General features: G+C 39.2%; 1 long non-coding RNA gene across 1 annotated transcript in view; it reads left to right on the top strand.

The window, feature by feature from the left end:
- Positions 1 to 16,691, top strand: part of LOC112425775 (uncharacterized) — a 54,372-nt gene that overhangs the window by 5,177 nt on the left and 32,504 nt on the right. The window contains exon 2 of the long non-coding RNA XR_011617229.1: positions 2,728 to 2,825. This is a non-coding gene — a long non-coding RNA (uncharacterized lncRNA). The remainder of the gene's footprint in view (positions 1 to 2,727; positions 2,826 to 16,691) is intronic.

The raw sequence follows: 16,691 nt of genomic DNA, 5'->3' as shown, positions 1-16,691 counted from the left end.
TTGAGGATGTGATGTGTGCTTCTGGGAATAATTTGGATTGGATAATTTGAACAAGTTCACCTAGGCAAGGTAGGAAAAGTATTTATAAACACGTTAAATACACAGCTGTGTCCTTAAGGAAATAAGGAGAGTAAGAGAATTCTCAACCCAAATTAAAAGTACTAACCAAGTGAACTTGACATTGCTGTTATCCTGGAGTGGGGAGGAGCTGAAAATGAGTGCCCAACCCAGGATTATGCAACACAGGAAGACGTAATCCATGATGAGTGACAGTTATCAGATACAAAAAATAAACAAAAGGATTAGAAACCGAAGAGCTTCAAGTAATAGATTATTATAGGGATATTATAAATAATTTGTTAAAAATGATTAAAGAAAAAAATTAACAAATCGGAAAAGCATAAGAAATACGAGTAAGAAATAGGAAGCTTTCAAAATAACAATTAAATTTCTAAAATTAAAAAATATATCAACTTGGAAGGGAAAAGCACAATGGATAGTTTAGCCAGATATTCAACATTCAAACAGTTGAATAAAGGTTTTCCTAAAGGATAGCAGAGAGCAATTAAATATTTAAAAATGGTTAATACACATTGAGGGGAGAAAGAGTGTTTTAATGAGAGTGCCTGAAGGAAAGAATAGACTGGGAGGAAATATGTGAAGAGATAAGACCTAGAATTCTCCAGATTTTTTTGTTTGGTGGGGTGGGGGTGAGGGGATTGGGGTGGACACTGCCTCACTCTGTTGCTCAGGTTGGAGGGCAGCGGTGCAATCTTGGCTCGCTGTAACCTCTGCCTCTCAGGCTCAAGCGATTCTCCTGCCTCAGTCTCTGGAGTAGCTGAGATTACCAGCACCCACCATCATGCCTGGCTAATTTTTGTATTTTTAGTAGAAACAGGGTTTCACCATGTTGGCCAAGCTGGTCTCAAATTCCTGACCTCAAGAGATCCACCCACCTTAGCCTCCTGAAGTGCTGGGATTATAGGTGTGAGCCACTGTGCCTGGCCAAATCCTCGAGATTTGATGAAAGACATGAAACCTCAGGTTTTGGAGTTCCAAGTGAGATAAGGCAACACATAGATACATCTTATGGAAATACCAGAGACCAACACAAAATCTTAAGAGTAACAAGAGAGAAGGAAAAGACACCTATAACAGAACAACCACACTAACTGTAACCTTCTCAGTAATGAGAGGAAAAATCAGAAGACAACAGAATAATATCTTCAAAGGGGTAGGAGAAATAACTGTCAATCCATATTTTTATACCCAACCACATGATCGTTTATAAATAAGAGTGAAATAAAGAGATATAGCAGATAAAGGCTGAGTGCTTACCACTATCAGAGCCATGTTGGGAGCACAAAATAAGGTATATCCATGTGCAATTATAGTAGGTCTTATGCTTTTCTGACATGTTAATTTTTTTCTTTAGTCATTTTTAACATATTATTTTATAGTATCCCTCTAATAATCAATAACTTGAAGCTCTTTGGGTTCTAATACTTTTGTTTATTTTTTGCATCTGATACCTGTCACTCATGGATGATGTCGTCCTGTGTTTTATAATCCTGGGTTGAGCACTCATTTTAAGCTTATCCCCACTCCAGGATAACAGCAATGTCAAGAAGCAGGAATTTAAACTCCAAATGAAAGAACGGGAAGCAAGACTTAGGAATTTTAACTTCAAAGGAAAGAATGGGATGCAAGCTCATGAGCAAAGAAACCAGTAAATATGTGGGTTTATATAAAAATCAATAATTATATAAAGCAACAATAATAATAATTCAAATGAATAATTTGGTAAGATATAAAACTAAGATGACACTAAAATGTTGGACCAAATAGCATGTAAGTGGGAGGGGGTGGTCAGAGTTAAAGTGCTGTAAGGTACTTGCCATATTACAGCAGAATAAAAAGATCAGTTAAACTTAGACCTTGTTAGGTCAGGAGACATGTTAAAAATGTAGAAATAAAAACTAAAATAATAGAAATAGAATGTATCTCTTCAAAACCAATAGAGGAAAATGTGGTAATAAAGAAAACTCAGTTGATTCAAAATAAGTTAGAAAAGTAAAAAGGAATAGTATAATATGATAAGAAAGCAAAAACTAAAGTCGAAAAAGATGAAATACATGTGCAGTTATAGTAAACCTAAACTGAGCAGTGGCAGCAAAAATATACTTCATCTGGAAAATCAGGGGATAGCTAGATTAGATAGTCAACTAACGCTATAGATTGGAAGGTCCCTGACAAGTGTAAAATTTATAATTATATATTTTATGTGTCTATATTATTTATATTAATATCTAATATTTGTTTATATATTTTATGCAAATTAAGCAGGCATTTCTCAGTGTGGGAAATCAATGTGTCCTAAGGATATGGATCTGTCTGCAGAAAGATTAGCCAAGCCGTAAGTTGAGTCAGCCACCGGAAGAGGGTGCTTCAATGTAGAAATCAATGTAAAAAGAGTTTGAGATGTTGACTAGGAGTACAACTTACTAGAACTGCACATTTTAAGAACCAGAAGCATAGGGAGATGAGTCGAGGTCAAAGCAGTAAAACAAATAAACAAACAGACAAATAAATTTTGAAGTGCCTATAGAAGAGAGAGGAGTTTCACCTTCAGAAGAGCTCTGGGTAGAAAAAAGCATCAACAGTGCCCTATATCTCTTTTTCCAATCCGGAGACATTTTGGAAACACTTTGAAATCTGTTTCCCCAGGTTTGTTTTTCCTCTCTGTCATACCTCAAGAGGAACACAACGAGTGATGGCCTGTCACTCTGATGCCTCTCTCTACTCAAATGGCAGAAACCAACCAGGTGAGTTGTCATAACTTAGATGAGGCTGGGATAAAAATACACCTTGGAGAGCTAGCTTCCTGATGACAGACTGAGAGAGGCTCTTTTTGATTTAAGTGAATTGGAGCTTAAATTCAGTGCCAGCCCATATGAGTGTCTCAAGATGCTGGGTTAGAAAAGAGATTGTATCAGGATTATGAGGTCTTTGCCTGTCTTCCCTCAGAATTGTCTTTGATTGATAGATGAGTGACCCTGTCCAACATCGTGATTCAAAACTGTAAGTAAAAAAAAAGAATAATAAAAACAAAAAAACCAGTTGAATCTTTCATTCAGTATTCACTTTGGATTTACCTTTAAATACAGCTCAACCATTGAAGAGTTAAACATCCTAATTAATTACATCATCTGAGAATGCAGCTATTTCATGCATCAATTTAATCTTTTTGTTTTTCATTAAAAGCCAAAAATCCTTCCTTGGTTTCAAAACATGAAAAATTTAAAATCCTTAATCCTAAACCCCAAATCTTGGTCTTCAATTGGAGTAACGTATACAAACTACTTTGCAGGGTAGGTCTCTCTGTCTAGCCTCTTCCAACCTGCTTAAAGAGGGCCTCCAGCAGGCAATTAGGGTATGCTATACAGCCAACCAACAGAAACGCAAAGCTGTCTCGACTGTGGCTATAAATGGTATCACACTGAAGCGTGCATCTGCTTTGCTGAGGATACCTGTGACTGTTAATAAAGTAAGTGGTAGGAGTGGGGCAATTTTTCTCTACCTTTTATGGTATCTTTCAGTAATAATGACATTGAGCTCCTCACAGGTCATGTCTGTTTATGGCTGACATTTGTTGTTCTGTTCTGATTGGACGATACCCTTGTCTCGGTTTATAAAAGTTTTGAAAATCATCCTAGTCTGAGAAATATTGATGCAATACTATTGTTTTGTTTGTTTTTGACTTTTATCAAAGGAGTTATTCCAGTTTTATTTACAGCTTTATTTATTTATAGCTTCCCCTCACCCCAAGACTAAGGACTCAGTCCATGGGATTGATTATAAAGTAGATTTGAGGGATTTAAAATCATTTCCTCCTGAAGTCATGAAACCTTCTACTTTCTTTTAATGGTGTTCAATGCATTTTTCTGATCTCATTCTTACCCTAGAATGAACAATTTCCCTGGATCCTTTATATTTCCCATAAGGGTGACTTTACTCAACATTTTGCCACATATACATAGTCATATCTGTATCTCAGCTTTGGCTCAAGCAAAGACTTTGAAACACCAATGAAAAATATTAATAAGTGCCTATTGTATGCTGAGCACCTGCTATTTCATGTAATTCTTACATGACATCTTTTACAGGAGAATATCACACAGTGCTCAGATTCAAACACAAGCCGAAGGCATCCAAAAGCCCCAACACTGTCTTCAGACTTTGTAGACGGATTCTCTCCTTCTTGGATGAGGCTGTCAAAGGACTCGGGAGTCAGACCACATCTTTCATGTTCACTGGAATATCTTCACGTTTTGGAATGTTAAGTTGGATAGCATCACTTCTAGCCGTGGAACTCTTCCAGAAGCTTGAGAACCTGTGAGATTCTTGAGCGACTTGGGACACTCAGAAGGGCCAGGATGAGGTTCAGGGTTGAGCCATTGAGAGCTGGCTGCTCTGGGCTTGATTTTAAGGGAAAGAAGGGGTTGAATCTAAGCTTGCCAAGACCTGGTTTCTTCTACATTCTATGAGCTTTCATCTTGTCCATCTTTATTTATATAGTGACTAGAGTTATCCTTTTTAGAAACAAACATAATCATGCCATTTTCACACTTAATGACTTATTTTTGAACTCCTTACTCTGATCTTCAATGTTCAGCTGAACTGGCTCCTTTAGCTTTAGCCCAGACATTCTTCTTCCCCTCCAACCTCCAACATGCCTTCAGAACTCTGAACATATCTAGAACTTCCATTCCTCGGGGTCACTGCACGTGACATGTCTTCTGCACACCATTTTCCCCCACTATTCTGTCTCACCATATTATCCTGGACATTTTTTACACCATGTTTCTACAATGTATAATTGCTTGCTTATTTATTTTCCATTTCCTCCATCAACTGCAGGCTACATAGGACAGAGACCATTACTCCTTAGTTGTTATACTTACCCAGAGGCTGCACTGTGCTCAGCACATTGTGAGCACTCAATCAAAACGTGTTGATTGTGTAAGTTAATGAGCTATGCTTAAGAACACTGGTGTCCACAGCTGGACCAAGGTGCAAGGGGCAGATAGAATCGAGCTTTCCAAGTTTTCACAAACATGCCAATATTAATAAGTAAACTGATTTCCATTCTGAATTTTATCTACTTTTTCATCAACCACTGCTCCCTGTTAATACCTATCTATTCTGGAATTTATTGCCAGATGATATATTATTTAATATGAAGTTGATATTTGTTTATCCTAGGTATAATAAATGAATCAGTATTAAACACAATATCTCATAGTGTTCCATGAAGACATGGTGACTTCTTTCTGTCCCTCCACTTGAAGAATTTTCAGAACTGCTGGCCTGTGTCACTCATCTATTACTCCATCACTTCACACTTTACCACAGCTTACGTGTTTGGTCTTATTTTGTTTAAATTTTGTCTAATGGCCTCCTTGAACACAACTTGATTATGAGCATCTTGAAGTGAAAAGTCACAGCTAGCTTTTCTTCTGTCCTCTGAATCCCCTACAGTACCATCCCAGTATCTTGTCATAGAAGATGCTTCATGAATGGGCATTGGTTGATTACTTCTCCTTTTCACAACCAGAACATTGTGGTTTGGCTGGGAGGCACAGTGGAACACCGCCCTCTGTTTTTTTTTTTTTGTTTGTTTGTTTGTTTGTTTTTTGAGGCAAAATTTACATGACATAAAATTAACAATTTTAAAGAGAGCAATGCAGTGACTTTCAGCACATTCACCATGTTGTGTGATCATCACCTCCTTTCTCTTCCAAAACATTTCCATTATCCCAAAAGGAAATGCCTTACCAATTACACAGTCAATCCCCTCAGTTCTTGTCAACCACTAGTCTGCCTTCTGTCTCTATGGATTTCCCTATTCTGGACATTTCAGGTAAACGGAGTCACATAGTATGTGACCTTTTGGGTCTGACTTCCTTTACTTAGCATAATGTCTTCAAGGTTTGCCCACATTGTAGCAGGTGCCAATACTTCATTCATTGCTATGGCTGAATGATATTTCATTGTATGAATATACCGCATATTGTTTATCCACTCATCTTGACGAACATTGGAGTTGCATCCACCTTTTGTCTATTTTGCACTTTCTGTCTTCGTCCACTCTACTCTTTTCCATTTGTACTGGAGTCACCTCAAGGGGCAAACACTGCAGAAGTCTGGGAGCTATGAATGCTGTCTGCGAACAGACTTCAAATGCTTCCTGAAAGTTTAGTGCTTTTTAATTATCAAAAATGTAGTGCTTACCAATTTTAGTGCTTATTCAGGCTGACACCTTTCTGGAAAAGCCAACCTAAGAAACGAGTTCATTAATGACTTCCACGTATACTTCACTTTCATCTGTTTCTATGGTACCCCTAAAATAGTCCTAAAAGATGAAGTGGGTGTTACTATTGCATAAGTAACAACTCCCTAGAGTGAGGCCAGGCCTAAGGACAGTTAGTTAAAAGTGGCCTCACGGGGACAGGCTGCACTGTCACATATATATATATACACTTATATTCTGGAAATGTTCAAACATGCATAAAAATAGAAAGGCTAGTTCAATAGACTCTCACACATCTGTCACCTCGTTTCAATAATCCACATCTGCTGTTCTTATTTTATCGATGCCCTACTATCACATGGTAAAAATTTTTATTTGTTGTTTACCTGTGCTTATGTATTTATTTATTTGTTGCTGGGGTATTTTAAAGCTAATTCTAGACATAATATCATTTCCTTCATATGTATTTCAGTCTAAATATCATACGTATTTCAGTCTAAATATCTAGTTTTATTTTTTGAACATAATCACAAAATCATTATCAAAGCCCTCAAACCTCAACAATTCCCCAATATCATCAATTTGTGTTCAATTTTTCATGATTGTCCCAAACATATCCTTTTTTAATTGTTGGTTTGTGCGGTTCAGAATCCAAACAAGATTCTAGGAATATTGCCTGTGGTTAACATGCTCTTATATTTCTTTTAATGTGCAACTGTTTGCTCTCTTTGGTGCATTTATTAAAGAAATTGAGAAATGGGCCTATTGTCTTGTAGAATGATTGGATTTGCCTAATTATATCTTTTCAGTGTCATTTAATATGTTTCTGTATCTCTACAAAAATCAGTAGTTAGAACTAGAGGCCTGACTAAAGTTGACTTGGGGGTGTGGGGTAGAGGGATTTCGTAGGTGGTATTGCCTCTTACTCTAGTAGTCTCCTATAAAGCCATATCAGGGATCACACATTTACCCCATTTTCCTTAATAGTAAGATTGCTCCATGATTTAGTGCTGTGGTAGGTTGAAAAATGGTCCCCAAACCAAAAGATATCCACATCCTAATCCCTAAAACCTATAAATATTAACTTATAGGGAGAAAAGGAGGCTGAATCTTTGTAGTTGTGACTAAATTAAGGGTTTTGAGATGCAGAGATTATCCCGCATTATCTGGATACCAGATCTGGGACTCAGACACCATCACCTGTGTCCTTTGTGAAAGGAAAATATCTTGGGCCCCTTCAAACTGGGAACTGCTCAGGGCAAATCTACCTCCCATTCTACTCAAAGTCATCCCTCTGCTCCCAGAGATAGATGCATATTCTGATTCCCTCTTGTGGAAAGACTTATAAGAAACTTAAAAGAATGCAACCGTCTGTCTCTCAGCTACCTGTGACCTGAAAGTCCCCAGTAGGGGTGGGGCTTGCTTTGAGTTGTCTCCGCCTGTCTGGACGGAACTACTGTACTTCTTACATATATTGATTGATGTCTCATGTCTCCCTAAAAGCTATAAAAGCAAGCTGTGCCCTGACCACCTTGGGCTCATGTCGTCAGGACTTCCTGAGGCTGCGTCATGGGCGTGTCCTCAACCTCGGCAAAATAAACTTTCTAAATTAACTGAGACCTGTCTCAGATTTTCTGGTTTCACAACTCATAAGTGGGAGGCAGAGGAAGATTACAAAGACGCATACAGAAAAGAAGAGAGTGTGACCATTGAGGCAGAGATTACAGTAATGCAGCCACAAATGGAGCCAGCGGCAAATGAAAGAGTGGAGGGAACCCCCAGAGGGAGTGCAGCCCCGTCAGCACCTTGATGAAGCTAAGTGAAACTGGTCCTGGATGTCTGGCCTCCAGAACTGTGAGAAAATAAACGCCTGTTGTTCAAAGCCACCATGTCTGTGGTAATTTGTTATAGACGCTGTAGGAAACTACAGTTGACCCTTGAACAATGCAGGAATTAGGGGCGCTAACACCCCCTCACTTGAAAATCCCAGTCTATAACTTTTAACTCTCTAAATATTAATTACTAAGAACCCACTGTTGAAATTATTAAGAACCCATATTAAGAACCCAAATATGTAAACAGCTCATTAACACACATTTTGTATGTTATATGTATTGTATAGTCTTTCTTACAGTAAAGAAAACATTATTATGGAAATGATAAGAAAGCAAAAATGTATTTACTGTTCATTAAGTGGAAGTGGATCATCATGAAGGTCTTCATGCTCACAGTCTTCATGTGGAGTAGGTGAGGAGGAGCAGACGGAAGAGGAGGGATTGGTCTTGCAGTCTGCAGAGGCAGAAGCAAATCCTAGTATAAGTCAACCTGCACAGTTCACATCTGTGATATTCAAGAGTCACCTTAATACAAGTATGAGCTAACTGCCTGATTCATCCATTAAAATGTCCCCATCAAGTTTTTCAATACAATAGTACTCCCCAACCCCGCCCTGCAACTTATTCTCTGGGGATATGTTCCAAGACCCACAGTGGGTGCCTGAAGCCACGGATAGTACCAAACCCTATATATACTATGTCTTTTCCTGTGAATACATACCTTTGATAAAGTTTAATTAATAAATTAGATATAGTAAGAGATTAGCAACAATAGGACAATTATAATAATACACTTGTAATTAAAGTTATGTGCATGTGAGTAAGGAAAGGTGGCTCACGCCTGTAATCTCAGCACTTTGGGGTGCCAAGACTGTCAGATTGCTTGAGCCCAGGAGTTTGAGACCAGCCTGGGCAACATGGCGAAATCCTGTCTCTACAAAAAAATACAAAAATTAGCCGGGTGTGGTGGCATGCACCTGCAGTCCCAGCTACTTGGGAGATTAAGGTAGGAGGATCAACTGAGGCTGGGAAGTCAAAGCTGCAGTGAACTATGATTGGGCCACTGCACTCCAGCCGGGGCAACAGAGTAAGACCCTGTTTCAAAAAAAAAAAAAAAAAAGGTTATGTGAATGTGGTCTGTCTCTCAAAATATCTTATTGTACTGTGTGTACGAGTAACTGAAATTCAGAAAGCGAAACTGCAGGTAAGCGGGGACTACTGTAATAATTTTAGCTGCCATTGATTACTGTTGTCTAGGTTCATTATTTCATTAGTGAGTGGAAAATAGTGATTTTCTAATTCTATAATTTTTTTCTGCATGTATTACGCATGATTCTTCTATATAAAGAACAACTGTATTCCTCATCAACTAGCTGATTAGCCTGAGTTCTACTCCAAGTAGGGAAAGACAAGAGGAATGCTTGAGATTTTTCCCTTAATTGTTACACTTTCAGAATAATGAGTTGGTTCCCTAGCAACCTCCGAGGTGATCAATGAGATTTTTTTGTTTGTTTATTTTTGAAGTATCATTATGAACTCATCAGTTTTCATATATTTGATAAGTTTCAATTCATTATAGTCATCATCATTTTTGATGCTTAAACTGTCCCATCTGTAATCTCAGGGGAGACCTTCTAGGCTTGATCTGCTTTAGAAAAGTCGAATAACCCTGGCAACTGAGTAAAGATGGGGCACTGTGGATTTGAAGGGTAACAATCAATGATGGAATGCTGATCTCCTTCCTGGTCTCCTTTGTGTGCGTCTCATACACACTCTAAAAAAATGAACTATGAAGATACTTAGCCTAACATCTTCCCATTTTTTAATATAGTAAATCTCAACTGTAACTTCACAATAGAATCCTCTGGGGAACTTCTGAAAAATACTTCTGTTGGGACCCCACCCCGTGAGGTTGAGATTCACTCCTTTAGGTTAGGGCATTGAGATGCTTCAAAAACTGCCCAGGTGCTTCTAGTGTGTAGCCAGGACTGAGAACCACTGTCTAATGCATCTATTATACCTCTGAGATGTTTACTTTTTTAAAAAAACAAGCCCTGGTCTTTTGCCATCTGCAGGTAGAAGCCTAACATTGATTGCACATGGAGCAAGATTAAAAGGGTGCCTCATCATATATTTTCTTGCCTCCAGATTCAACAAGGATTCTGCCATTAACCACATTCCCAGAACTGAATTAAAAAGCAAAACTGGCCAAGTGTGGTGGCTCACGCCTGTAACCCCAGCACTTTGGGAGGCTAAGGTGGGTGGATCACTTGAGGTCAGAAGTCTGAGAGCAGCCTGGCCAATGTGATGAAACCCTATCTATACTAAAAGTACAAAAATTAGCCAGGCATGGGGGCATGGTAGTACAAGTCTGTAATCCCAGCTACTTGGGAAGCTGTGGCAGGAGAACAGGAGAATCACTTGAACCCGGGAGGCAGAGGTTGCAGTGAGCCAAGATCACTAGAGACACTGTCTCAACAACAACAAAAAAGCAAAGCTACCATCCTGCCTTAACCCTAATGCCTTTGTTTGCTACCTGTAGTCCACATCCAGCCTTTCATTCCTGGTCTTGCTTCCGTCTCCAGACTTTGTTTACCACTTTAAAACATTTGTCTACAGGAAAATCTCCCTCAATAGATGGTATGGGAGGTAAGACCCCTGTAGTCTTACATTCTCATAATAAAATGGAATAGAGATTTAAATACAGTTAACATTTAGTAAAGTTTTCTTTGATGTAAGAAATTACTGGGATAATTCTGTTTTATTTTCTACCCTTCCCCCTCATCCCTTCAGCCTGTTGAAGCCTACTGGATAAGTAAATAATTTATACATTTCCGTGCTTTTTATCTGCATGTGATTTATATAAATATTCATTTTGCTTCAGTTTGTTCAGTAAAGGCCTCTGGGTAAAGAATTCCAAATTGTATAAAGACATATAAGATTTAATATGCATCTCAACTTTTAAAAGTTTCTCTTTTTGAATATATCTAGTGATGATAAAGGTAAACAGGTGTTTGAAAACATACTGTTGTGAAGTACCAACCTGGCAGAAAACCTGTAGCATTTATAACGAGAACATAATCCAATTGAATTTGTAATTAGCACTTTTGAAATGTGCTCATTATTATTGTTATTATTAGCTACAAAACGATGCAGCTTTGGCTCACACCCATTGGAATTTTAGGGTGTGATTCTAGCCAAAAGCAGTCAGTATAGAACTCAATAAAAGAACTACGTTGCAGATTTTATAGAAGTCTTTTCATGTTAAATATCCAATGGGGGCTATCAATTAGATGTAAATTATTTACTGTGTCAAAGAAAATTTTCACTTTTGGAGATGCAGATTTTTATGAGACATAACCTAATGATTTGAGAAAAGTTAATACACCCACGCGTGGAATCTACTTGGGAAGTAATCCCGGAAAAAAGGAATAGTCATGGTTGAAGAGACATCTCACAATGGAGTGGAGACAATTTTAGAATTCAGAGACTTGTTTTTATTGAGCTTCTAAAGGAAGCTACTCTCAGCACTTCCCAGGCCCTAGAAGGGTCTGACTGACTTTATCCCTGGTAACTCCTATGGGAAAAGATTGGATTCCCAACCAGCTTGTAGTTCCCTTCATTAACAAATATTTATTGAATCACAGTGCGCTGCATTCAGGACTGCTGAAGAAATAGGAATGATTTAGTAAACTGGATATATAAAAATAGTAGGGGATCTTGGGGACAATTACAAAGCAACGTGTTAAGAGAAAAAGCAATAATTGTGAGTTCAGTGCTAATTATTAAGGGAAGGACCGAGAAAAGGTAATAAGGTATGGGCCAGTTAGTGAGGAAGAGATTTATGGAGAAGGTTCTTTTTGATTCAGATTCAAAATAACACCTTTACCTTATTGGTAGGATGGTTAGGAGATGCTCTTTCAATAAGAGAACTGACACAAGGAAGGCATGGACTTGTTATCATTTGATCCTTGGGATGTCGAACTTGTTGATTTGATTAGAAAAAAAGAACTTGCTAGGCACTGTGCTTGGCAAATGGTCAATAAGTGTTTGTAGGTGCCCAATAATAGTAGACACTCAAAAAGTATTTGAAGGTGCTCAATAAATATTAGAGAGTCAATGACTTTGACTTTCCTGTCACTCATATGCCAGGAGGGTGTATAAATAACACACTAAGAAAATCTGACTTAATGCTTCACAATGATTTAGTCCAGCTCCAGACAAGATGTACCCATTTAGTTGCAGTCCTCCATGGACCTTACTCCAGTCCAACTCCACTCACTTATATTACCCCACTGACTCTGTATATCTTTGATTGTATGATTCTAGGTCTGGGTAGAGTGGACAGACTGTATGATCTAAGCTTACCCATATGATCATAAGCCTAGATCTTGGGAACACAATGACATTTTCTTTTCTTTTTTTTTTTTTTTTTTTTTGAGACGGAGTCTCGCTGTGTCTCCCAGGCTGGAGTGCAGTGGCGTGATCTCGGCTCACTGCAAGCTCCGCCTCCCGGGTTCATGCCATTCTCCCGCCTCAGCCTCCCGAGTAGCTGAGACTACAGGCGCCCGCCACCACGCCCGGCTAGTTTTTTGTATTTTTAGTAGAGACGGGGTTTCACCGTGTTAGCCAGGATAGTCTCGATCTCCTGACCTCGTGATCCACCCGCCTCGGCCTCCCAAAGTGCTGGGATTACAGGCTTGAGCCACCGCGCCCGGCCCACAATGACATTTTCAAAAGAAAATAAAATAAGCACTTATGGAGGCTGCCTTGCCTTTCAGATAACCTCTTGAAATCAACCCAATAGTCCCATAGGCAGCTTTTTTCTTTTCCTATAGTAACATAGAAATGGACCCTTCTGGTCTTAAAGCTTGAAACTTACATTTGTTTTTATCTGAGTTTCTTCATAAGGAAAGGCCCCTCAGGCCTTTCAAAAAGCGTCAAAGAACAGAAACTCATCATATAACCGTATCCAGCCAATGGGATGCCAGACCCCTCATTCATCAAGATTGCCTCAAGACCCCTCCCTAGTTCCTGTTTTCCCATGCATAGTTACATTTCTTCCCTGCTGTAGAAACCTTTACTTTTAGTTGTTCAGGGAGATGGGTTTGAAACTGATCTCCCATTTCCTTGGCTGCAGCACTCCATGAAAGCCTTCTTTGGCAATACTCATTGTGTCAGTCATTGGCTTTCTGCGCCAGGGAACAGCAGGACCTAGATCGAATCCCTGGCATTTCAGGTACACTCTTGCCTCAGTCTCAGAGGTGGTCCCCTGCGTGCCATATCTCTGCAGAGTGATTTTTTCCTCTCATCTGACCCACCATAGTTCTTCTCTTTCTTCAACAAACAGTTACTGAACGATTATTTACCAAATTCATTCCCAGAAAATAAACAACACAATGGAAACTTCAGGGGTTTCAGAGTTTTAAGAGGTGAGCCAGTGGAGGGATCATGTCTGTGAAGAGCTTCCTTGTACTGATCTCTCCCCAGAGATTCTGATTTAATTGGCCTGATGTGGAGTAGGCTGCTTACACTTGTTCCCCATCGCAGGTAATTATAATCTGCAGCCACAGTAGAGAATCATTGTGGTTCTCAAGAGTGGTCTTCAGACCAGCAGCAACAGCGTCTCCTGATAACTTGTTAGAAATGGAGATTCTCAGGCCCCACCCGAGACCTACTGAATCAGAAGCTCTGTGCAACAGGGGGAAATAAAAAACAGTGCTATATGTTGTCGGAGACCTTGCAGGTGATTCTGATGAACACTCAAGTTTGAGGATTATTGAGCTAGGGAAATTGGTTCTGTATTGAGATACTGAAGAAGACTCCCAAGTACCCTCTCTGATACCATTTTCTCCATCATAATCCTAATCTTATTCCTTACTATTTTAATGATCTCTTTAGAACATAATTTATTTCCTACTTTTCTCCCTCCTGTTTATTTCCATACCATATATATATTAAGGGCTTGCAGGATGCCAGCTCAATTCAATCCCAACTCACCCAATCTTGTCATAGGCATGTTATGGGATTGTGATTACTGAAGACTGAGAAGGGTAGGGGAGAGGAAAAGACAGAATGAGGCTGGTTAAAAGACACAATTACAGCTAGATACAGCGAAAAAGCTTTAGTGTTCTATAGCACTATAGGGTGACTATGGTTAACAATAATTTATTGTATATTTTCAGAGAGCTAGAAGAGAGGATTTTAAATGTTCCCAGTGCAAAACAATGATAAATATTTCAGGTGATAGAAAGGCTAATTATCCTGATTTGATTGTTACACATGGTGTGTATCAAAATACTACTCTGTAGCCCATAAATATGTACAATTATTATATGTCAATTAAAAATATGTTTAAAAGAAAGCTCAAAAAAGTGAAAGTACAAGACAGAGTTCCTGGAGCCCTTGAGGAGTTAGGAAATGGAAACCAGGGCACCGTCACAGGCAATGTGCTGGTAGGCACTGCAGGAGCTCCAGGGAAGAATGGAAACTATATGGGAAATATGGGAAAAGCAATCCTGGACAGCTTCAAGGAGCAAGGCAAACTTGAGCTGAGCCTTCAAGCATGGGTAGAGTTTGGACTTAAGGAAGGAGAGAGGGAATATTAAAAGCAAAGAAGCTCTTTATGACTACCAGTGAAGACATTAGCCTGACCACAGAGGAGGAGACAGAGCTGAGAGATGGATCAGCCTCCCCCATGGAGAACTCTGAGATATCTCATAGCTCATTGACATCTCAGAATACAGGTCAAAAAGGTAGATTTTTATTTCACTTACTGTAAGTGTGAGTTAGAGCAAATAGGCTCCTGATGGTTAGCTGGGCTGGCTACTTTAGCCTTGTAGGAGGCAGTGTACTCAATGGCAGTAGACGTTTGGGAGTCAGGTGTATAACTTTGGCTTCACTACCTACTGGATGTGAGGCTTAACCTCTCTGAGTTTCAGTTTCCTCTTCTGTACAGTAGGGTTAATACATTTTTCCCTAGGTCATTTCTAACTTTTATATAAACTCACAAATGTAAAAGAAAAAACTATATGGTAGGATATCTCTAGGCAAATCAATGTATGTTATGGTCCCTCTTGCCCTCCTTTGACTAAATGGAATCAATTATTGCATTGGATAAAAAGGGAAGCAGTTCTGGTTAAGAGTGAACATTGTGAATTTGGAGGACGTGTGCTGGACCTCAGCCCTACCTCTAACACATTAGGTAACCTTGGCCACACAACGTGACCTCCCAGAACTCCAATTCCCTCTGTCATAATCTGGAATAATGATATCAATCAAGTGAAGCGGCTACCACAGGGTCTGGAACATAGTAAGCCCTCAATAGGTTCTAGCAATTATTTAAAAAGGAAAGGCTGTCTGCTTACAAGATACAGTGCAATCAGGTGATCTCAGAAGGGGGTTTGTGCCTCTCTATGAAGGAAGTCTCATTGTGGACATCTGGGAGCAGGTTAAGTTCTTCAACTCTGCTTCCTTCACCTCTTTCAAAGCACCCCTCCCGCATTCTTCCCATTAGAAACTCTGCAATCTGTTTTTCAGAAGAGCGGTCAATTATTGATTCAATATTAGAAATGCTGCTCAGACTACATAATGGCTGACCTGGGAATATCTCTTTCAGTTAAATTAGCACCTACAAAAGGCTCTAGGCTTGCCACCAAACCACTTTAATTTTCTTCCTAACACCCAGGTCTGTGAGAAAGGAAAATGGTCAGAAGTCAAAAGAGAAATCTCATCTCCAAAGTGTCCCCTCTTTCCGCCCACCCCCAAATCCCTCCTATATCCCCAATCCTCATTTCGATTATATCCAAAACCTTAAATGGAAGAATCCAATTAGCAGTCACATTTTACAGCTAATTTACAAATCTCTTAAAAGTTCCAAGTTTAGCTTTCACATTGTTCCTTGTACACCACAAAAATAAAGGCACTGAGAAGCTTTTGGGTCCTTGCTCTGCTGAAGCACTTCCTTTCCATATTTTTTGCTTCTCATTTTACCTCTGATTACTTTACACGAAGCTGCAGCTCTCAGGACGACTGCACACCCACTGTAAACCTCTATTATTGATCATGTACTTACATGGTTGGTGGCGTTTTATGTAAGAGGAATAAATGATATAGTTGTTTCTATCCATTAAACTATACTGTTATCAAGGGATTGAGAAACTGCCCTGAACATGGCAATTATTTTCGGAGGTTCTGTAATGTTTAAATATAACTGCCTAGTAATCTTATATTTACTGTGTGGTGGCAAAGTACAGCTAGCTTCATGTTTGCACCTTATAAAACGTAAGGACATTTAGCGTGCCTAATTCTCTGTTGTCTTCCTTCTCCTGGCCTTTCTCTTTCCCCAATGCTATATCCCCAGGCATGGGACTATGAGACTTCTAGATACTTCCCAAGTACTGTAATTTTTTTCCCATACTAACTCATCCTTGGAGATCAGTAATTTCCTACTTAGTATGATGTGGGGCTTCCCAGACTCTGGCCATGGGGAAAGGAGAGCTGGGGTCTCTGAGGCACAAAAGACTTTGCATGATTAGTAGAGC

The sequence above is a fragment of the Macaca nemestrina genome, chromosome 19 (assembly GCF_043159975.1).
Source record: "Macaca nemestrina isolate mMacNem1 chromosome 19, mMacNem.hap1, whole genome shotgun sequence".
NCBI classification, from domain to species: domain Eukaryota; kingdom Metazoa; phylum Chordata; class Mammalia; order Primates; family Cercopithecidae; genus Macaca; species Macaca nemestrina.
Note: the sequence above shows the minus strand (reverse complement) of the source record. Positions and strands in the feature narration are given on the sequence as shown.